Below are 22,708 nucleotides of genomic sequence, written 5' to 3' on the forward strand. Positions count from 1 at the left end.
GGTAACAGTCCCCTTACACTAGCACTGGAGCAGACTCCTATCATCTGCTGTTCAGGCACAGGGTGGGACCAGTGCACCAACTAAACCAGTGGGTTACATAAGCACTACAACAATATGTAAAACAAATGGAGATAGAGATTGTGTCCCCATGATGGATTACAACTCAATCTAGGTGCTGCGGTGTGCACCTCACCAGACCATAAGTGCTGGATCTAGGGGTGGTTCAGTGGCTCACTCTCACTATACAAATTGTTCCAGGTCCATTTTCTGCCCCACGTGCAGAACCTTTCATGGAAGTTATTGGCAGTTCTGAGCTTTTAATCGTTCTCCCTGAACTTTCACAGGGCAGGAAGCCCAAAAACTCTCCTGGGGGGGAATCTTGTACCCTCCTGGTTCAGTCTTGCAAGCAGAAAGCCCCTTCCTTCAGAAGTCTAGCTATTCCTACACTGTTTCCTGCTAGCAGCTACGGTGAAAATCTACAGTTTCTCTCACACACCTAAGAGAAAGGCTAGTAAGGACTGCAGGAGATGGATGAAGAAGAAGATGGAGAGCAAAATCAACAAGTAAGCACCAAAGCTGGATGAGGGAAGCCCAGCCAGGATGAAGAAGAGCTTAGGGAACAGTGGCTGAGCTGAGGAGATGATGGGTAAAAACCACAGGATTCCTTGGCCAAACCCAGGGAGATATGTGGCAATTAGAGGTGCAGTCTGTGAAGGAAATCCTCCAACGATAAAGAAAGGGAGCAGATACTGAGGAATCTTGGGAGACTCAAGTCGTGGAGGGAAGTCTGACGGGAAGGAAGAGTCTTGATCAACGGTACGAGTGTGAGGAAGACAGTCCAGGGGGCATGTGGAGAGGAAGGTTGGACTAAAGGGAAATCTCTCTGGGGATTGGGAGGAAAAGTCCTTAGGTGGGACCTCTAAAGTGGGGACACTGAGGGCATGAAGGGTGCTACATCAAAACGTTGTGTAGCTGGATGGCGCTTTCTGGGGACAGCGTGCAAGTGAGGGTTCATTTACACAGCAGTGTTATTTTGGAGTAACTGACGTTATTCCAAACTAACATAGAGCGTGTCTACACTGCCAGCCTTTATTTTGAAATAATGGCGAACTGAAGGACTTCTTACTCCGACTCCAGTAACCCTCATTTCACAAGGAGCAAGGGAAGTCGAAGGAAGAGTGTTCTTCTTTTGACTTCCTGCTGTGTAGACAGCACCAATAGCCGAATTAAGCTATTTTGACTTAAGCTCCACAATTGATGTAAATCAAGTTGCATAGCTTAATTTGACTTTAGCCCTGCTGTGTTGTAGACATATCCTCAGAGGCTTGATCAGGGTGGGTATGCATCTGCTGAGGTGCCCAAGAAGGCAGAATGTGTGTGCCTGTTACTTTGTCTCACTTAATAGAGGGTATCCAGCTCCCTACAGTCTGCTGCAGAAAAGGAGGGCTTTGTTTCCTGCACCCCCTTACTGATGCACAGCAGCCACACAAGAGTAGAGACAGCTTTGTGTTAGGTTGGATTCATTGCACTCTGGGAACCTTTCTTTCCATTCACTCTGCAATCTATGCAGATGCATACATGAGCAAAAATCATTTACTTCTTCAGGCTTTGGCAGGTAATAGCAGGGTTTGGGTTTTTTTTTTTATAACAGCAGATGCTAAAATGCATTTCCTATATGCTAAAAACAAAGGCGACCCATTACTGTGAGATTTCCAGTGAAATATGTAAGTCTGGGGCCATTGAGAGTGTGCACATGAGCAATCTGGTTGACTAAAATTGACTTCTGCAAGCTGCCAAAGGTAATAGGGTGGGTTTCCAAAAAATGTCAATTGCGTTTCCTTCACAGCAAGAATAAATGCAATTATTACTATGAAGCATTGCACTAGGATCCAGCTGTGACTGTTGCTTAGGGACGTGGCAGTGAGTCAGTCCTGAGGAAACCAATTTGAATGAGGTTAGGATTTTATAGAGGGACTTAGGGGGATGTTCCATTTAGTCAAGGAAATCAAAGTCACTTTTTAAATTCCTTTATGTAACAACATTGGGGTCAGGATTATGGTGGTTGAATGAATATCCAAAAAAGAAACAGCCATCAATGTTTTATCCTGAATCAATCAAATATACAAATGCTCTCATGGTAATTTAAATAAATAAAATTATAACAATAAATATGGCATTGGCATGGCTGAGCCTGTCTGTTCTGCACAGCACCTAGATCATGTTCCTGGGAGCGATCAGAACTATGACAGGTTGAACCTCTTCAGTCTGGCATTCAATGGTCCAGCAACATCCGTGGTCTGGCATGATTTTAGTTAGTTGGTTGTCCACTTTTCATGGTTGTGGCCAAGCTTCCCGCGGTCCCATAAAGTTTGTTTACAGCCACCAGTCCTGAATCTCTGTTCTCTGTGCTGCTATTTGGCTCTAATTTATCCCTAAATGCCTTCTAAGAGTCCAGCAAGCAGTGGAAGTGTTTGTAATGCTGCTAGACAATATTGACCTCCTGTGGATTGGCAAATTTACTGGTTCAGCACCAGTAAATGCTGGTAAATACTGGATGTCAGACTAGAGAGGTGCAACCTGTACACAATGAGGCATACAGTGAAAAATGTAATAATCTCACAACCTTATCCTGTGTTTTTCTCACTCTTGTTTCCATCGCCTTCCCTATTATCTTCTTTTCCAGGGCTGAGTCATGTTCAGTGTTCCTTCTAAGATCTTCCATTCATGAGTGGAGTGAGTTTTGTCTTGTGCGCCAATATTAAAGTCATGTGCACTTGTTTGGATGTGTGCCATCATGGCAGGCACCCAAGTTATTAACAAATATCATATATATAAAATGTTATGGAAGAAAGAATATTAAGATTCATGAAAATGGAGATCCAATACTTTACATAAAAAATAATGCCCAGAAATATTCCAGTATGTGCCAGACTAGACAGATAATCGTTTCTCCTTGTAAAACCAAGCCTAAAATAAACTGTGAGATAATATCTGAACTGCCTTTCCACTGCCCTGTGTCAGTCAAGCCCTTCATATTGATAATATGAAGAAAATTCAGGTAGAGAGAAAGTTGGCATGCAGTGAGAGTGTAAATTAGACAAGAAAATGTTAAAAAATGGAAAGTGCAGAAGAAGACAAAATAAATAAAAGAAGGATGGAGGGAGAAGATGAGAGAACAAAACCCAGAATTAGAAAAAGAGGAAGCATAAATAACAAGAAGTCCTGTGGCACCTTATGGACTAACAGATTTATTGGAGCATACGATTTGTGGGCAAAGACCCACGTCAGATGCATGTAGTGGGAATTCCAGAGGCAGGTATAAATATACAGGCACGTGAAAAGAAAGAAGTGGGATAAAAAATGAGGAAAAAGGGAAACCAAAAATTATTAGAAAAGTTACACCAAAAATGATGTATGTCGCAGGGAAAGGAAAGATGTAAAGGAAAGAAAGAGCAGAATTGACACAACACAAACATGGTGCACATTTAATATAAAACTGCTTTAGAGACTGAATAGCAATAAAAAGTAAAATATGGGATAAAACAGATCGTAGGGGGCCACATAGCTGGCACAGTTTATCTAAGGCAGCAAAATATTGCAAGCAGGAGTGGTGAGAGCAGGACCTCCTTAAAACAGGAGGGGTTCTGATCCAGGGTGAAGGAGATTTGGGAAGAGAAAAGTTCAGAGATATGGGCAGTCTGTCTAGAAAGGATTTTTTTCAGGATGGAAAGAAGGATGGATCCAAGGGGAATGTTTTTGAGTTGATGGAGGGAAGGGAATGCTGATCCCACTTAGCTCAGGTAGGAGTGGTTAGGACAGAGCCTAGGATGTGAGGCCCAGATGAAAGAGGATAGGTCATAGGGGCAAAGGGAACTTTGCCCCTGTGTAGTTTCTCAGCTGGGATGGGTTGGACTGGCAGAGTTGAATGGGTGTCACTTGGTGGGTGGGACAGACAGCCCATGGGGGATATTGGTGGTAAGGACAATGCAACTGGATGGAGTACTGGAAATAAATATTACCTCCTGAGGTTCACATAGGGATAAATACCATTTTCACTGTCCACCCAAATCGCTTCCCTGGACTCCTCGCTCTCTGTTTCAATTAACTTTCAAAACCTGGTCCTACCGCGGGGTTGGACAGGGCAGCCTCCTACCTGCAGCCCCATCAGTTACTTTGGACCCCGACAGTGCCATTAACAATCAGCGGCGAGGTCTGTTCGGGGCGGGGAGGAGGAGTCGCGCGTGGGGCAGAAGAAGCAGCCGGGGGAGAGCCGGGCGCTGCTCCGGAGGGGGCATAAGAGCGGGATGCCGGAGCTCTCTCCTCTCCCCCACGTGCACACAAAGGGACGCGGAGCCGCCGCGGCTTCTTCCCAGCGGGCTCATAACTCCTGTCCTCTCCCCCGCACCTCGCTAGGGCGCCTTCCCGCCTCCACTCCCAGCCACCTTGTAGGGGCAGCGCAGTGGTTGCAGCGCAGGGTGGCAGCCGGAGCTAGCACTGGGGCCGCGGGGAGGCTGCCCGAGCCGGGGGAGTCTCGCCGTGGCCCGGCACCAGCCGCAGCACACGGGGCAGCCGGCAGAGCTGGAACCAGGGCTGAGCTGAGGCTCCCCCCGGCTCCCGCCGCGCACATGGACCCCCACCCCATAAGCCCGCCCACCAGCGCAGGAACGCTGCGCGCCTTTGCTGCGCGGCCAGGTCAGCGATGCGCGGCTGCGCACCTTAGAGGGAGCCATGGTGCTGTTGTATCTAGCCACGGGTGCCTGGTGCGGTCACTGACTCTATGCATCTTGCTCTGGCGAGTAGCTCGGGTGCAAGGCTCTTTGTTTAGAATGGGATTCATTGCAAACGATGCAGCATTGCTTAAATACCCACTTTGAAGGCCATGCCTTACCCTGCACTTAGGCTCTTCCTTCTGAGCCCTTGCAGGCCCACAGGCATTAGCTAGAGGCTGCAATGTTTGGGTCACACATATTGCTGGGGCAGGGTTATTTTAAAAACCTTTCTTTCTTTCTAAACTTCTCAGGGAACGTTCTGAAAGATGTTGGGTCTGTAAACAGGTATGGTCTATGCAAACGTGAATTTGGCCAGACAGTATCACTTTAAACTCTTCACATATTACTATTTGAGAATCAGGGACTCAGTGGCTGCATCTAGACTGGCAAGTTTTTCCGCAAAAGCAGGTGCTTTTGCACAAAAACTTGCCAGCTATCTACACTGGCCGCTTGATTTTGCGCAAAAGCACTGACGTTCTACTGTCCGAAATCAGTGCTTCTTGCGCAAATGCTTTGACTTTCCTGTTCGGGCAAAAGCCCTTTTCCGGAAATGTTTTTGCGCAAGAGGGTCAGTGTAGACAGCTAAAAACTGTTTTGCGCAAAAATGCTCCGATGGCAAAAATGGTGATCGGGGCTTTCTTGCACAAAACCGCGTCTAGATTGGCACAGACTCTTTTCCGCAAAAAGTGCTTTTGCGGAAAAGCATCCGTGCCAATCTAGACGTTCTTCTGGGTCCTTTTTGACAGTACACCCTCAAGGCAGTTATTCCCAATTGTGTGCTTGTACATTTAACTTTTCCTTCCTACATTTAATACTTTCCACTTATCTTTATTGAATTAGATCTTGGAGAATTGGTCTAAAATCAACAATTTGTCAAGGTCATTTTACATGCTAAACCTGTCTTCTAAAGTGCTTGCAACTCCTCCCAACTTGGTGTCACCCTCAAATTTTGTAAGCATATACTTCATTCCATTATCCAGGCCCTTAATGAAAGTACTATGATTATGTTTGCACCCAAAACAGGCTCTAAAGACGCTAATGTGAACCTAATAGGCTAATTAGGGTACCTGCCTGTATTTGAAGGAAGAACCAGATCTCAGTGAACAAGAAGCCAGCTGAAGAGGAGCAGGCTAGACTACAAAGCCAGGAAGTCTGCAGCAGAAAGAGGCTGCAGGGAGATTCTGCAATCCTTTTCCGGGAGCAGAGAGGAAATGAGGAAAAAATCCCAGAAAGAGATTAATCCCCTGGAAGAAGGATCAACCCCAGGGGAGTTATGGGGAAAGAATCCTGAGGGGAATATGAAGAAGTCTAAGGAAAGAGCAGTAAGAGGCAGATCTTGACTGCTTGATATAGAGTCCTTGGCATGGAACCCAGTGCAGGAGGAAAGATGTATCTTGAAAGGGGAATACTATACAGCGACCTAGCCATAGAGCTGAGTTGAGAAAAGGGAGAAAGGAGTTAGCTCCTGGGTAGCCAACAGTAGAGAGCATCAAACCAGGCAAAAGCTGATTCCCCAGAGCAACCACAAGGAAGTACCACCTGCTGAGAGTGAATCCCTTCACCAACACCCATTAGTACAGCCTCCCAGTTTGTCAGTGACTATGATCAGCCGGGTGTACATTCACTTTATTTGATAACCCTCCCTTCAGTCTGGTGTATCCTGCTTAATCAATAAAACTTGACAATTGTTATAGGATTACTGTGCATTTCAGAAAGCGCGAAGAAGCCTATCCAATAAAATATAGCCCCAGCCCCCTTGGGGTTGAACATCTTAGAATAATCTTAAATTGCACAAATAGATGTCTGGGAAAGACAAGAAGATGGCTGATTAATTCAGATCATTTTTCCAATGTTTTCTCCTGAGACATTGTTACAAGAAGCCAATATAGTCCCTACCCTTTTAGACTACATACGAGAACTAGACAGAATAAAGAAGTAGCCTTAACTTCCTAGTGCATTCAATTCGGCCCCTCAGGACAATCCCCTTTAAATCGCTATTGACAGAAAGGAATTTGAGAAGTTGTACACTGATAAGTAAGTACTTAACTCTCGTTTGATTGCAATCGTTTTCCTTAGTTAAGAAAACTCTGACTTCTTATTTGATTTATATCCTAATAAGTTAAGGAAGGTGGTAATGATATGTGTTTTATTCCTGTACTTGGAAATCTCAAAGGGTTTTAAATATATCCTGACAAGTATGGTCATAAATTGTGACTAAAGCAGACATTTTAGAGACTAGGAGATGGAATTAATGTTCTTCAGAATTCCAAAGAACATTGATCAAAAATACTTTCAGAACTTGGCACAGTTCTGAACAAATTTCCTTTGAACCTGCATGCATGGTAAGTGGGGCATGTGTCAAATTGTCTCCAGCACAGAGGCACATTTCATATGGAGTTTGCGCTAAAGTTACACAAGTTATTCCTGTTATTTCATCTGAAAGAGTGCAGGAGCTTAAGGGTCAAAATGGGCTTGAGTCTGGGCCTCTTAATTATCTTTCACTGTCAGTGTGGTATGCAACATGCCAGGAAATGGGCACACAGCTTATAATATACAGTACTCGCATAGATTTCCTATAAGATAGGAATATAACCTTGAGATGAGAGCTCAAGAGGCAGCATAGCCTAATGAATAAAACACTAGGCTGTGACTCAGACGACCTGGGTCCTGTTTGTGGCACTTCGATTGACTTGTGGTGTGGCCTTGGGCTAGTCAGCCACCTGATTACAATGCCACCATTTCTCTTCCCACCGTATACCTGCCTTCTCTGTATAGATTCTTTGGGGACAGGGTCTGTGTCTGTACAGTTCCAGGCACAATGGAACACTGATCTTGATTGAGACTGTAAATGCTATTGTGATAGAAGTAGAGTTAGCCCTTACTACCTTGAGTGGTTAGCCAATATTAGGAGCTTTGTTGGTGGTTTTAGTGTGAGAAATCGATGGTGCAGTTAAATATCTCTTTGATGCAATTCTGTTTAATTACCAAGAATGTACATAAGAACAGTCATACTGGGTCAGACCAAAGGTCCATCTAGCCCAGTGTCCTGTCTGCCGACAGTGGCCAATACCAGATGCCTCAGAGGGAGGGATCACAACAGGTAATCCTCATGTGATCCCTCCCGTCACCCACTTCCAGAGAAACAGAGGCTAGGGATACCATTCCTACCCATTCTGGCTAATAGCCATTGATGGACCTAACTTCCATGAATCTATCTAGCTCTTTTTTTAACTCTGTTAAAGTTCTAGCTTTCACCACATCCTCTGGCAAGGGGTTCCACAGGTTAACTATGCAGTGAGTAAAGAAAAACTTCATTTGTTTTAAACTTGCTGCCTATTAATTTCATTTGGTGACCCCTAGTTCTTATATTGTGTGAATAAGTAAATAACTTTTCCTATTCACATTTTCCATACCAGTCATGATTTTATAGACCTCTATCATATCCCCCTTTAGTCTCCTCTTTTCTAAGCTGAGAACTCCCATCTTTTTAATCTCTGTTCATATGGGACCCATTCTAAATGCCTAATCATTTCTGTTGCCTTTTTCTGAACTTTTTCCAGTGCCAATATATCTTTTTTGAGATGAGGCGACCACATCTATACGCAATATTTAGGATGTGGGTGTACCATCGTTTTATACAGAGGCAATAAGAGATTTTTTGTCTTATTCTCTAACCCTTTTTTAATGACTCCTAACATTCTATTTGTTTTTTTCACTGTCGCTGCACACTGAATGGATGTTTTCAGAGAACTATCCACAATTACTCCAAGATCTCTCTCTTGGGCTATGTCTAGACTGCAAGCCTCTTTCGAAAGAGGCTTTTTCGAAAGATACTTTCGAAAAAGCCTCTTTCGAAAAAGAGCGTCTAGACTGCAAGCAGAACTTTCGAAAAAGCAAGCCGCTTTTTCGAAAGAAAGCAGCGAGTGAGTCTGGATGCTCTCTTTCTAAAAAGCCCTGTTGGCATTCAAGAATGCCTTTTTTCGAAAGAGCACTTTTGAAAAAAGGCGTTCTTCCTCGTGAAATGAGGTTTACCGCCATCGAAAGAAAAGCCGCGTTCTTTCGATTTAATTTTGAAAGAACGTGGCTGTAGTCTAGACGCAGGTGAAGTTTTTTCGAAAAAAGGCTACTTTTTTCGAAAAAACCCCTGAGTCTGGACACAGCCTTGAGTAGTTGTAGCCATATTACTTCCCATCATATTGTATGTATGGTTGGGATTATGTTTTCTAATATGCATTACTTTACATTTATCAACATAAAATTTCATTTGCCATTTTGTTTTCCCAATCACTTAGTTTGGTGAGATCTTTTTGAAACTCTTCACAGTTTGTTTTGGTCTTAACTATCTTGAGCAGTTTGATATTACCTGTAAATTTTGCCACCTCACTATTTACCCTTTTCTCAGGATCATTTATAAATAAGTTGAATACGATGGGTCCCAGGACAGACCCTTGGGGGACCCCACTAGTTACCTGTCTCCACTTGGAAAACTTACAGTTTATTCCTACCCTTTATTTCCTGTCTTTTAACCAGTTCTCAATCTATGAAAGGACCTTCCCTCTTATCCCATGACAACTTACTTTACTTAAGAGCCTTTGGTGAGGGACCTTGTCAAAGGCTTTCTTGAAATCTAAGTACACTATATCCACTGGATCCCTCTTTTCCACATATTTGTTGACCCCCTCAAAGAACGCTAGCAGATTAGTAAGACATGATTTCCCTTTACAGAAACCATGTTGACTTTCCCCCAACAAATTAAATTCATCCATGTATCTGACAATTTTATTCTTTACTATAGTTTCAACTAATTTGCCCAGTAATGACGTTAGACTTACTGGTCTGTAATTGCCAGGATCACCTCTTAGAGCCCTTTTTAAATATTGGCATCATGTTAGCTATCTTCCAATCATTAGGTACGGAAGTAGATTTCAAGGACAGGTTACAAATCACAGTTAATAGTTCGGCAATTTCACAATGAAGTTCTTTCAGAACTCTTGGGTGGATGCCATCTGGTCCTGGTGACTTGTTACTGTTAAGTTTAGCAATTTGTTCCGAAACCTCTTCTAATGACACCTCAATTTGGGACAATTCCTCAAATTTGTCACCTAAAAAGAATTGCTCAAGTTTGGGAATCTCTCCAACATCCTCAGCTGTGAAGACCGTAGCAAGGAATTCATTTAGTTTCTCCGCTATGACTTTATCATCTTTGAGGTCTCCTTTAGCATCTCAATCATCCAAGGGCCCCACTGGTTGTTTTGCCAGCTTCCTGCTTCTGATATACTTAAAAAACATTTTATGATTACTTTTTGAGTTTTTGGCTAGCTGTTCCTCAAACTCCTTTTTGGATTTTCATATTATATTTTTACACTTAATTTCACAAAGTTTATGGTCCTGGCTATTTTCCTCACTAGGATTGGACTTCCACTTTTTAAAAGTTATCTTTTTATCTGTCACTGCTTCTTTTACCTGGTTGTTAAGCCATGGTGGTCCTTTTTTCATTCTCTTACTGTGTTTTTAATTCGTGTTTTTCATTTAAGTTGGGCCTCTATTGTGGTGTCTTTGAAAAGTTTCCATGCATCTTGCAGAGATTTTACTTTTGTCACCATACCTTTTAATTTCTGTTTAAGTAACTTCCTCGTTTTTGTGTAGTTCCCCTCTCTGAAATTAAATGCCATGGTGTTGGGCTGCTGAGGTGTTTTTCCTACCACAGGGATGTAAAATTTTATTACATTATGGTCACTATTTCCAAGTGGGCCAGTTATATTTACCTCTTGAACCAGATCCTGGGCTCCACTTAGGACTACATCTAGAATCGTCTCTCCCCTTGTGGGTTCCAGAACCAGTTGCTCCAAGAAGCAGTCATTTAACATATCAAGAAATTTTATCTCTGCATCCCATCCTGAGGTGATGTGTACCCAGTCAATATGAGGATATTGAAATCCCCCACTATTATCGAATTTTATAATTTGATAGCCTCTCTAGTCTCCCTTAACATTTCATAGTCACTATCACTATCTTGCCTAGGTGGTCAATAATATATCCCTACTGCTATATTCTTATTATTGAAGCATGGAATTACTATCCATAGAGATTCTATGGAACATTTTGGCTCATTTAAGATTTTTACTTCATTTGATTCTACAATTTCTTTCACGTATAGTGCCACTCCCTCACCAGCATGACCTGTTCTGTTCTTCCAATATATTTTGTATCCTGGTATGATTGTGTCCCATTGACTGATCTCATTCCACCAAGTTTCCGTGATGCATATTATATCAATATCCTTCTTTAAAACTAGGCACTACTGTTCACCCATTTTACTATTTAGACTTCTAGTATTTGTGTATAAGCACTTTAATAATTTGTCACTATTTATCTGTCTGCCATTTTCCGATGTGTTAGACTCTTTTTCATTTGATTGTGTTTCATCTGATCTGACCCATACTTCCATCCACTCCTCCTGACTAGAACATAGAGCATCTCTGTTAATAGACCCTCCCCTAATAGATGTCTCTGTCTGATCCATGTGCTCCTCCAAAGTTGTTTGTTTTCCCCCAGTCCTTAGTTTAAAAACTGCTCTACAACCTATTTAATGTTAAGTGCCAGCAGTCTGGTTCCATTTTGGTTTACGTGGAGCCCATACTTCCTGTATAGGCTCCCCCATGCCAAAAGATTTCCCAGTTCCTAATAAATCTAAACCCCTCCTCTCTACACCATTGTCTCATCTATGCATTGAGACTCCGAATCTCTGCCTGCCTACCCGTGGGTCTGGAAGCATTTCAGAGAACGCTACCATAGAGGTCCTGGATTTCAATCTCTTTCCTAGCAACCTAAATTTGGCCTCCAGAATCTCTCTCCTACCCTTCCCTATGTCATTGGTACCTACATGTACCATGACCACCTGCTCCTCCCCAGCACTACACATAAGTCTATCAAGATGTCTTGAGAAATCCACAACCTTCACACCAGGCAGGCAAGTCATCATACGGTTCTCCCAGTCATCACAAACCCAGCTATCTATGTTTCTAATGATCAAATCCCCCATTACTAAAGCCTGCCTTTTCCTAACGACTGGAGTTCCCTCCCCCGGAGATGTATCCTCAGTGCGAGAGGACACCATAACATCCTATGGAATGAGGGTCCCAAGTATGTGCTCATTTCCTTCTGCTCCAGCTGAATGTTCTCCTTCCCTGAGCCTTTCATCCTCCTTAATATCACAGGGGCTGTCTGACCAGAGGTGGGACAGTTCTACAGTGTCCCAGAAAGCCTCATCTACATTCCTCTTGGCCTCTCTTAGCTCCTCTATTTCAGACACCCTGGACTCCAAAGCTCATACGCGGTCTCTGAGGGCCAGGAGCTCCTTGCACCAAATGCACACATACACCACCTGTCCATAGGGCAGGTAGTCATCATACATGCTATATTGAGTGCATTAAACAGGATAGCCCTCACTCTGTTGCTGGGTTTCTGCCTGCATTCTCTTCTACAGCTACTTAGGTTATTGATAGGGTTTTTATTTAAATCAGGAAGTTTTGTTTTTAGTTTAGGTTAAAAATTTTAAAGAATGGCAAGTGTACCTCACCCCCTTCCAACTCCCCTTCAAAACTCCCTGTTAGCTGCCCCGTTGGCAAAGCTCCCTGGTCGCTTACTCATGGGCTTTATAAAGCCCTGGCTTTCCTGATAGCCCCACCCCCTGGCTAAGGCTTAACCAATGAACAGAGGGTTCTAGATTTTAAATCCTTGTTAAGAAGCTCACAGCTTCCAACTGCCGGCCACAGCACACGGCCCTTCAAACAAACAGCTTAGCACTTGAATCTCCAAAGAAACAGAGACAGACAGACACAAGTTCAGCACAGAGTTTCTTTCAAGCAACTAGCAAGTTACCCCCAAACACAAACTACAGACAGCCACTTATCTCAAAGGTCCCGTATTCTCTCCTTCGTCACCTGGAGTACCCCCCTCTCCAAACTCCTTGTTAGCTGCCCCTGTTCACAAAGTTCCTAATGCACACTAAGAGCTGTTTCCCTGAAGAGAGTAAGACTCAGACAGGAAGCAGTTTTCATACTCACATCTCTCAGCTTCTTGTCAGAAAGTTCTCTGCCCATAAAGCTCTCTTGGCTTTCTCTCAGGGTGTTTCTCTTACCTCATAGCACAGGAGTCTCAGACTCACGGCCTGCCAGCCATCTATGGCTTGAGCAGTTCCACAATCCAGCCCGCATGCAGCTTCCAGCATGTGAGTCCCTGCCGCCCTGAGAGGTGTGTGTCCATACCCTTCCCCAAACCCAGTTCCTGCTCTGCCCCCACCCTGCTTCTTCCAGCCCCTGCTCTGCCCTCTCCCTGCCCTCCCTATTGTACCCTTTCTCTCATCTCTCAAGGGATGCAGCCTTGGGGATTACCGGTGTAGGGTGGCTGCAGGAGTCAGGCCCCTCAAAACTTCACTTCCCAACTCCAATAAAACAGCAAAAAATGACTGCTACTCAAGTGATCAGAGATTTGACTCCAGACTTTCCAGACTACTTGTGTGACTCTTGGGCTGTGTCTAGACTGCATCCCTTTTCCGTAAAATGGATGCAAATTAGATACAGCGCAATTGCAAATGAAGCGGGGATTTAAATCTTCCCCGCTTCATTTGCATAAACATGGCTGCTGCTTTTTTCCGGCTCAGGGCTTTGCCGGCAAAAAGCGCCAGTCTAGACGGGGATAATAAAGCCTTTTCCGAAAGATCCCTTATTCCTCTTAAAATCAGGAAGGGATGCAGTCTAGACACAGCCTTGGTGATTTAACATGCCTGTTCCTTGCTTTCCCATCCTATGGAGTTTACTTGCCTTCATTCATATTGTAAAGCTAAATGCATCAGTGTTTGCAAAGCACTTTGAAATGTTTGGATGGAAATCAGTGTAGAAGTGCAAAGTGATATTATAAACTAAATATTACAGAGCAGTGTGGGGCAAGGGTTTATAATTAGAGGCACAATTCTCCTTTTTCCTAAGATTGGAGGAGACAAGCATGATGACCTTTGATATCCTCCCGGCCCCCACATCTATAGTTTCCTGGTCCAGCAATTCATTCTTCCCCGACTCTTAAATCAATCCTGTCCCTATCTTCACCTTTTCCGCCTCCCCCATCCTTACCTCTGCAGCTCCTGGGGTTCTTTACTCAGGTCCGGAAGGGGCAGCAACCAGGGTCCTCTTGCCCCATTTCCAGGGCTGAGTGTTGCTGGGAGGAAGAAAGGAGAGGAGCAGAGAAGCCATTCCTGTTGCTCATGGGAGGCGTAAGAGGAAGCAGGTCTACCCTTGAGCTGGTTGTGTCTTTCTGCTTCTTGCTCCCCACCACCTCCCTGTGAGAATGGTGTTGGGTTGCAGAGGACAGCAGGAGAGAACTCAGCCTACTTCCTGGAGCAGTTTCATCCAAGCAAGTGGACAGGTGGGGAAGAAGATGGGATTTTTCCCCCAGGTGGGACTGAAATGTATGCCCTGAATGATCCAGCTCACAGCTTAGAAAACTCTTCTCCTGGATCTGTGGCCCTATAAACACTAAAGCAGAGAGACAACAACCAGTGTCAAACTGCCATTCCAACCCCATCCCTCTCCCCGCCTATGTCTTTGGATCTCTGAGTGTGGGCACCTTTCATCCCAAGTATTTGTAATACAGGAATGGGGTGAGGGCCTGGGAGGCCAAACCTAATGTTGGTGAAATAGTTGAGGATTGACTATTGAGCCACAGCCTAGCTGCACTGGTCCACATACTCAGTTGGGTGGATCTGGCCTTAACTGCCCTATTCCTGCTCAGCTACCTATTCGAGGTATGCTCTCAACCTCTGATCATAGACAGAGAGCAGGTATCTTTTAATATAAAGACAGAAGAGACCATTATATCACCTAGTCTGACCACCTGCAAGTCACAAGCCATTCATTTCCACCCAGTTACTCCTTTATGGAGCCTAATAACTTGTGCAATGTCTACTCTGTTTTCACACCTCCGATTCCCTGTAGCTAGGCTAGATAGACGCTTGGTTAAGCCTCCTTTTCCCTTGACTCCTACACAGAGCTCACCTGCTCTGACTTAATATAGGCTTGGTGTCTTGGCGACATTTTAGTCTTCTTTCTCCTCCTATTTCCCTGAAGATATGAAGGCGAGACAAGACTCTCTCTCTCTCTCCCTCTCTCTCAAAGCTCTACCAAGTTTGGCTGTTTCTCCCTGCATTCAGATTTAAAACTAGCATGTCAGGTTGTGAAGAATGAAGACAAGTTGTCCTATATTCCTGAGGAAAAACTGATGTTTGATGCCAAACTCTGCTCTCACCCTTATCTCTATGGTTTCATTTCTTGACACTCACCCTATGCTCCTTTCAGTCTCCTTATGAATCCCACACTTCCAGTCTCCTTTTGTCTTCCTGTTCATGCTGTTATCCTCTTGCCTTCTTTCATGCTACTGTGTATTCCTTGGGACCCTGTTACAATGAACTAGAAGTCCATCCTCTCTCTTCAAGGGAATGGTGTAAAACTGACCTCCTCTGGGTTTCCTAGTGGATTTGGGATTGTCTTTTAACTTAGACAATAACCTCCTCATGACAGAGATTGTCATGTTCTGTATCTTGTTACTTGCACAAATTAATAACAATAATAGATATCTTAGACTGAGCATTTCCTGACGGTTTACAGAAACTGTTGGGAGAAATGAGCTTTTAATGTCTCTCTCTTTCTTTCCATACATTCTCTTGCGTTAAAACTTTGTTCCAAACTCACTTGCATGACACCTTTCCTAAGTAGCCTGGACGTTTGACAACCTCAGTCTTTTTTCCTCTGTTACTGACACTTGACATCGCCTGGAATATAGAAAAGTTTTTGTTATTTCTCATCCTCAATCATTCTTGGTCATAAATTACACTGATTCTCAGCACTTCCAAGATATTAGTAATAGAAAGAGCTTTGGCATTTAAAAAATGGTATTTAGATCCCAAGATAAACCTGGCGGAACATTGCTGGGCTACCTTTCCAAATGTTTGCAAGATATTCTTGGCTTGCTGCATATTACATAACAGAGTCATTACACATGGAGTGTCTTTTGAAAGAAAGGCAGGGATTGTTGTCAAATCTCAATGATGAATGAACTGAGGCCGATGAGATACATTTGCAGAAAGAACAAACCAAGTCTCTTCAAAAGTAGTATCAGAGTTACTTTGGGAATGGCAACACTTTTTAAGATAAGTAAAAATAAATGTCCTACATTTTTTTCCCTTAGAATGATTCCTTGTTTCAAAACAAAAGAAATGCTGTTTACATTTTTCTCTATCTGCTTTTCAGGGGTGCCCCCAGATGTTTCTCACGTGGTATGCCCATCTGAACCACTCAGACTTAAAATGTTGTGGTGGAGTCACTATCGGACCAAATCACAATGAGTGGCGTTCTGACCTAGCCTCAATTGGTGGGCTTGTGACAAATTGCCCCTACCTGTACATAATATGCATACCTCTTCGTAAGATAGATCATAATGAGTAACTGAAGCCGTCTTCCTTTATCTCTGAGTGTGCCAAAGCCAATCACAGAGCTAAGTCAATGCAGCCAAGTTACTTCCTTGCATATATGTACAAGATGAATGGAGAACTACTGCAAAGGGAACCTGAGAGCAGCTCATCAAGAAAAGAGCTAGTCACTTTTCCATTCCCAACGTCAATAACAGCGTTCAGTCTAGGTCCCAAGCAATGTACGATGGCGAGATGATTTGGTGAGTTTGAGTACACATCTTGCTGAGTAAAAATGTGTTTACTCTTTGCTGAGTAAAAATGTTGACTAAATTTATATTTAGTCCGTTCACTACTGAAAGCTTTGCAAACAAAAGGTCCAAATAATAGCTTTTTGTTCTAGCATTGTGAAAGACTACCACGGATATCTATGGGAGCTTTGTCCAAGGAACAACGGCAGAAGAAAAGGACCATAACATTCTGTCTCTCACTCATATTTCAGACTAAATACTACAACATGCAGTGGGCTTTTTGGCTGCACAAGCACTGCAGAATCAGGTGCAAAATGAACCCCTCTCCAGCCTTTCTTGCATGGCACTCACACATTCTTCTCTAATGTCCGAGTTCAGTAAAAACTGTGGAATGACTTCCCATTACACTCTTGAAATTCCTGGAGATTTTAAGCCATCTCCTTGTTTGTGCAGCTACAATCCCAAAACATTCTGAGTAAAGTTTATAATAAGCCCCAGGTGCAAATCTGCCCCAATGGACATCAGTGGCAAAACTCCCATTACGTAAGAACAGCCATACTGGGTCAGACCAAAGGTCTATCTAGCCCAGCATCCTGTCTGCCGACAGTGGCCAATAGCAAATGCTCCAGTGGCAGGGAACACCACAAGTAATCCCCACGTGTTCCCTCTCCTGTCACTCATTTCCAGACAAACAGAAGGTAGGGACACCATTCCTACCCATACTGGCTAATAACTATTGATGGACCTAATCACCATGAATCTATCTTGCTCTTTTTGTGAACTGTGTTAAAGTCCTAATCTTCACCATATCCTCTGGCAAGGAGTGCCACAGGTTGACTGTGTGCTGAGTGAAGAAAAATTTCCTTCTGTTTCTTTTAAACCTGCTGCCTATTAATTTCATTTGGTGACCCCCTAGTTCTTATAGTGTGGAAATAAGTAAATAAGTTGAAACAATAGTAAAGAATACAATTGTCAGACATGTAGAAGAACATAATTTGTTGGGGAAAAATCAACATGGTTTCTGTAAATGGAACTCATCTCTTACTAATATATTAGAGTTCTTTGAAGGGGTTAACAAACATGTGGACAAGGGGGATCCAGTAGAGATAGTATACTTAGATTTCCAGAAAGCTTTTGACAAGGTCCCTCACCAAAGGCTCTTGTGTCAATTAGGTTGTTGTGGGATAAGAGGGAAGCGCATTTCATGGATTGAGAACTGGTTAAAAGACAGGAAACAATGGGTAGGAATAAATGGTAAATTTTCAGAATGGAGAGGTATAACTAGTGGTGTTCCCCAACGGTCAGTACTAGGACCAATCCTATTCAACCTATTCATAAATGATCTAGAGAAAGGGGTAAGCAGTGATGTGGCAAAATTTGCGGACGATACTGAACAGATCAAGATAGTCAAGACAAAAGCAGACTGTGAAGAACTTCAAAAAGAGCTCACCAAACTGAGTGATTGGGCAATAAAATGGCAAATGATATTTAATGTGGGTAAGTGTAAAGTAATGCACATTGGAAAACATAATCCGAACTATACATACAATATGACGGGGGCTAATTTAGCTACAACTAATCAGTAAAGAGATCTTGTAGCTATCATGGATAGTTCTCTGAAAAAAGTCCACACAGTGTACAGCGGCAGTCAAAAAAACAAATAGGATGCTAGGAATTATTAAAAAAGAGATAGAAAATAAGATGAAGAATATCTTACTGCCCCTATATAAAACTATAGTATGCCCACATCTTGAATACTGTGTACAGATGTGGTCTCCTCACCTCAAAAAAGATATTTTAGCATTAGAAAAGGTTCAGAAAAGAGCAACTAAAATGATTAGGGGTATGGAATGGGTCTCATATGAGGCGAGGCTAAAGAGACTGGGACTTTTCAGTTTAGAAAAGAGGAGACTGAGGTGGGATATAATAGAGGTATATAAAATCATGAGAGGTGTGGAGAGGGTGAATAAAAAGTTATTTACTGTTCCCATAATATAAGAACTAGAGGACACCAAGGCTACGTCTAGACTACACCTCTCTGTCGACAGAGGGATGTAGATTAGGCACATTGAAAATTGCTAATGAGATAGGGATTTAAATATCCCATGCTTCATTAGCATAAACATGGCATTTTTTTTAAATGCAGCTTTTTCGAAAAAATGGCAGTCTAGATGTGGATCTGTTGAAAATAAACCCTTTTTGACAGATCCTGTAAACCTCATGTTTTGAGGAATACAAGATCTATCAAAAAAGGGTTTATTTATGACAGATCCGCGACTAGACTGCCGAGATTTTTCCGAAAAAGCTCCATTTTGAAAAAAAGTGGTGGCCATGTTTATGCTAATAAGGCACAGGATATTTAAACCCATGCTTCATTAGCAATTTTGACGTGCCTAATATATATATCTCTGTTGACAGAGAGGTGTAGTCTAGACACAGCTCAAATGAAATTAATGGGTAGCAAGTTTAAAGCTAATAAAATAAAGTTCTTCTTCACACAGCGCACAGTCAACCTGTGGAACTCCCTGCAAGAAGAGGCTGTGAAGGCTAGGACTATAACAAAGGTTTTAAAAGAGCTAGATAAATTCATGGAGGTTAGGTCCATAAAAGGCTATTATCCAGGTGATAAGGAATAATGCTCCTGACCTATGTTTGTCAAAGACTGGAGAAGGATGGCAGGAGACAAATTGCTTGATCATTGTCTTCAGTCCACCCCTCTCTGGGTCACCTGGCACTGGCCACTGTTGGCAGACAGGATACTGGGCTAGATGGACCTTTGGTCTGACCCAGTACGGCCATTCTTATGTTCTTAACTTTTCCTTATTCACTCTTTTCACACCAGTCATGACTTTGTAGATCTCTATCATAATCCCCCCCCCCCCCTAGACTCCTCTTTTTTACGATGAGAACTCCCATCTTTTTAATCTCTGTTCATATGGGACCCGTTCCAAACCCCTAATAATTTTGTTGCCCTTTTCTGAATCTTGCTCACTGAGTATTGGAACAAATTGCCAAGGAATGTGGAGAATTCTCCATCACAGGGCATCTCTAAACCAAGACTGAATGTCTTTCCATGAGAGATGTTCAGTTCCACAACAAGTTATTGGACTTCATTTCGGAATCTTTGGGTAAAATTCTTTGGCCTGTGTTCCACCAGAAGCCAAATTATAATAATAATTCCATCTCACCTTAAAAGCTATGAAAACACGACTGAGCTCTGCCTCCATCCAGGAAAGCTATGAGTCAGGAAAATATGTAGGTGTCTTGGTGGATAATCATCTGAACCTGAGCTCCTAGTGCAACACTGTAGTCAAAACGGATGGTGCAATCCTTAGAGGCATAAACAGGGTAGCAGGAGAAAATAGAATTAGAAAGGTCATGTTGCCCTGTATTTGGTGCTAGTATGACTGTGCCTAGGATACTGTGTCCAGTTCTGACATCTGCCATTCAAGAAGGAGGCTGATAAATTGGGGAGGGTTCAATGAAGAGCCACAAGACTGATTAATGCATTAATAACCATGTCCTATAGCAGGAGTAGGGAACTTTTTTGGGGTTCCCTTTTTTGGCCTCTGACCCACAGAAAATCAGTTGAGGGTCGCACACAAGTGAGAAGCAAAAAAGATAAAAACAAACCTTCTCTGATGTGGCCTCCAACTGAGGAGGAGAAAGACACTCCCCACATTACACTTGAATGCCAGAGCCTAAGGGGGGGCCCAGGCTGGCAGATTTTGAGTGTTCCAGCCCCATGGTAGGACAGTGGCAGGCTGGAGCATCAACACATGCTCTCCAATGCTGGAGGGGAGCTCTAAGCCTTGGGGACCGGATCCAGGCAAGCCGAGGGCTGCATCCGGCTCCTGGGCCATAGGTTCCCCACCCCTGCCCTATAGTGACATAGGTTGGACCTCCCTGTTTCAGCACCTTCTGGACCTGACTGGATGAAAGATTTTGCCAGACCAAGATAAGTCATTTCTGGCCCCACCCTTTGCCTTGCTACCCTACCAGCTTCCCTGGCAGCCCACTCGGGTCATGCACCAGGCTCCCATTCCCTCCCCCCACACACATTGAGCCGGCCTCCTGGACCTCCCGCCATGCATCGCACCAGGCTTCCAACCCCTATACCACCACCACCCCGCAGCATGCCAGGACTTTCTGATCTTGGTACATCCATGGTCCTGCCAGACCACGGATATTAATGGAACACAGAGTCCCAGTTTATAGAGGTGCAACCTGTAATATCGCAGAGGTCATATCTATTTAGCTAAAAAAGAGAAAGTTAAGGTATGACTTGAGTAGGCTGTATGTACCTACGTGGACAACTAGTATTTGGCTCTTCAAAGTATAACACAATCCAGTGTCTAGAAGCTGAAGGTAGACAAATTCAGATGGTTGAATGAGGCAAAAATGAGGATAATTAACAATTGGAACAGTTTACCAAGACTTGATTGATTCTTCATTACTGGGAATTTTTAAAATAACAGTTGGATTTAAAATATATATGCTCTAGTTCAAAAGAAATTATTTTGGAAAAGTCCTATGGTCCATGTCCTATGTGATGTAACCTAGATGATCACAGTGACCCCATCTGGCATGGGAATCCAGGAATCTAAATAGCTTGTCCATTTTAAAAAAGATTTCTTTTATTTCCTCAGAGGGGTTTCTCACCACTTTGTTCCCATTCCCCTGCTGGAAGACAAATCTAAAGCTGGTGGAATTGCTGAATGGCGAATTAAGATTTGTTCGACTCTGCGACTCAACTTGGAGCCATGTGTGGCTGTCTCCTTTCCCTGCCCCCCACATGACTTGACAACACTTGTTGTGAGAGGGGGCAGAAGAAACTTCTTTGGGAAATGGCTGGTGTATTTGGTGGGTTGGGCCAGTTTCGGATGGCTGTGGGTAGTGGGTTTCACTCCACCAGGACTCCTCCTTGTGGCTGGATCTGGACCCTTCCATCACTTATTCATCCTACAGCTCAGCTTCCTTTCCTGGATTTGGGGGGTTTCTCTTTGTGACTCAGCCCTAAAGCCAGGTCACTGTATAGTTTTTCCTCCTTTGGGGTATGAAAGTCATTTGGGACCATCCACACCTGGTTCCAAGTCCATACACTGTCCCTGGTAGGCCTCTGTGTCAATTCCCACTTCGCATGTGGGTGGCAGAACCTGGGCCTGCCTGCTATTCCAGGTCCCACCCCAGGGACCAAACAATCTACACAGGTCTCAACCCTCACCACTCTTTTCCAGGGCTGCTTGGGCTGCGTTCCACATGTTTACTTCCCCAAAACTCCTCTGGGTAAACCTCTTTCATCACAGAGGGGATCCCAGGGATTTTCTTCACCCCTGCATGCCGCCTACACGCCTCTCTGTACAACTGCAGACTCCCTCCCTGTGGCCCCCTCATGTTCTCACCTTTCTGGCTGTATACAAGCTGGCTTGCCCCTGCCGTCCTGGGCTTCATCACCAATTCAGTCTCCACCTTTCCCTCAGGTGCGGCCTGTAAGGTTAATTGGCCCCTTTGGAGTCACCTTAACCACTTCAGGGCTGGTGTAGAGTCAAAACATAATTTCATATACCAGGCATGTTGAGATGCTTTCGTCACTTCAGAGATGCTATTTTGGGCCACCCCAGTGATATAACATGTAACAACCTTGAAGTCTAGGGGATGGGAGAATACTATACATTGTCATGTGAATCACACCTTATGTGTGTTGAAAAGTCTAAAGGTTTTTATAAACACACTGAAAAATTCATAGTTGGTCTATAAACATCAGTATATAAAGGTAACAAAAACAGAGTAGAGATCTAATTTTCCCTCAAGGTCAGGTTTATTAAGTGTAAATAAATCTCAGAAAATTTCTGTCTTGAGACTGTAAAAGTAAGCAGTGCTAAATCTTAAATACTTTCTGCAGGGTTAACATAATGTGTGTAAATATTGAGTTAAAGGTTTCATGGCTTGTTTTCTACATAGTGAAAACTTCCTCTCAGGCTTTAGGTTTTCCCTCATTTCTTTCATATAAAATAGGAGAAGGCTAAAAAACTGCTGATCAAATCTTTTTACATTCATTATCATGAGGCAATTTAAGTGGATACAGAAGGGTGTTGGGGGGATGGGTGTTTTTCTTTTCCAAGACTGAAATGTTGTGCAGGAGACTGATGTTGTTGTTGCATTCGGAATGGGGCCAAAACAATAATAAATACTATAAAAAAGATGTCATCCAAATTAAATCCTGTATGATC

The 22,708-nt window shown here is 43.4% G+C and overlaps 1 long non-coding RNA gene across 3 annotated transcripts in view; it reads right to left on the reverse strand.

Moving 5' to 3' along the window:
• LOC106732166 (uncharacterized) overlaps positions 1 to 22,708 on the reverse strand; it is a 62,424-nt gene that overhangs the window by 6,386 nt on the left and 33,330 nt on the right. For all 3 annotated transcript variants that reach the window (XR_012904428.1, XR_012904427.1, XR_012904429.1), the window contains one exon: positions 19,667 to 22,012. This is a non-coding gene — a long non-coding RNA (uncharacterized LOC106732166). The remainder of the gene's footprint in view (positions 1 to 19,666; positions 22,013 to 22,708) is intronic.

Source organism: Pelodiscus sinensis, chromosome 5, assembly GCF_049634645.1.
Source record: "Pelodiscus sinensis isolate JC-2024 chromosome 5, ASM4963464v1, whole genome shotgun sequence".
NCBI lineage: Eukaryota > Metazoa > Chordata > Testudines > Trionychidae > Pelodiscus > Pelodiscus sinensis.